Below are 1,556 nucleotides of genomic sequence, written 5' to 3'. Positions count from 1 at the left end.
CAGGTTAGCCTGCCACCCTGCCCAGAAAGACCAGATTTACCCCTCCATCAGAATCAGGGCGAAGAGTTTCTTTTCTTTCTACCCTACTCTTTTCTTCTTCTTTAACTAATAGGATACTGGTAACTATAGAATAAGGTTCCATTTTTACTTAGCAAAGGAGGAGTGGGGGAATAAATACATATTTGTCAAGAGCAATGAGAATCTAAGTGAATACGGTCTTGTAAAACTTGCATGTGACTGTGTGTGTGTGCCCGCGTGCGTGTGTGCGTGCACGCAAGGGCAGAGGGTAAGGCTGAAGGTAGAAGGAAGTGGAATGTGAGGTGGAAATAAAAGTCCACACAAACCTCCCTATCAGCATAATGTTCTTCAAGTTGTGGTATCCTCATGGACCTCTGATGAAGCACTGTCAGAAAAGTAAGTATGCAATTGATGTGACATATTTGTCCATGTTCTCTAAATATAGACAGAGAATAAGTATAGCCTGTTGTTAAATTTGGATTTCAATGGATGGCAATTAATAATGCAGAAAGGGAACCAACAGTTATTTCAGATATGCTATTATAACAAATGAACTTGAAATTCAAAGTTTCCTCTCATGATCATTATCCTTTCAAAGGGACTAGCAATAAATATTAGTTGAAGAAACTGTTACTACTTAAAAGACAAAAAAAAATAAGAACAATTGAAAAGACACTCTCCCAGTAATATGCTCTCATGTCATAGGGATTAGAAATTACAGGTTATTTGGTTTTATTGCCTATATGTTATTTAAGTCACTTTACTGCTTTTTAGAAGACAGAAGAGAAGGAAACATTCAGACACTACTTCAACCTGAACTCTCTCTGTCCATGGGACACCTCTGTTCCAAATGAAGATTGATGAGGTTTGATCCAAACATAAGCAAGGACAATGTGTCTGAAATGCATACACACACAAAATGCAAAATAAGAAGTCTATTAAGATGGAAAATTGAACCTCAATCACTCAAAGTGACAATAACAGTTGATAGTTTTAAACAGACTGAATTGCTGAGGACTTTCTGTTTACATTCCTTCATAACACTACTTAGGCAGAAGAAAAGTGGATAATAATTTTACAAAATTGTTAAAATGAATTCCAACTGAAAAGTCAGTATATAAATAATTCTCAAGATCCCAGGGAAATTCTTCTAACTTAAGATAAAGTGGTATACTTTCTGGTAGAAAAAGCAAAAAAGTCATCTTATATCCAAAGGATCTGACACCGCACGCTTAACTGAATTATTAATAGCAGTGTTAATTGAATAAGCTTTAGGAATTAACATACAATTCTCTTAAACGTCACTATATTACTATATTAGGCATTTAATACATTAAATTAATGAAGATTCAACTACTATTCTAAATGGGTTAAAAAATGTTTTCTCTGACAATAAAGGAATAAGAGTTATGATAAGGAGAAGCAGATACTTTTTGAGCCTAGGAACTTCCTGGGAGGGTCACGGGAGGCTGGTGAGAGGATACCAATGGCCAGAACAAAGATGCTCCAGAAGAGGCTCTAGAATGTCAAGAAGCCAG

This window comes from Echinops telfairi, unplaced genomic scaffold, assembly GCF_000313985.2.
Source record: "Echinops telfairi isolate 266 unplaced genomic scaffold, ASM31398v2 ScPeMD7_2;HRSCAF=8, whole genome shotgun sequence".
Taxonomy (NCBI): domain Eukaryota; kingdom Metazoa; phylum Chordata; class Mammalia; order Afrosoricida; family Tenrecidae; genus Echinops; species Echinops telfairi.
The sequence above is the reverse complement of the archived record's forward strand: the minus strand, read 5'-3'. Positions refer to the sequence as shown.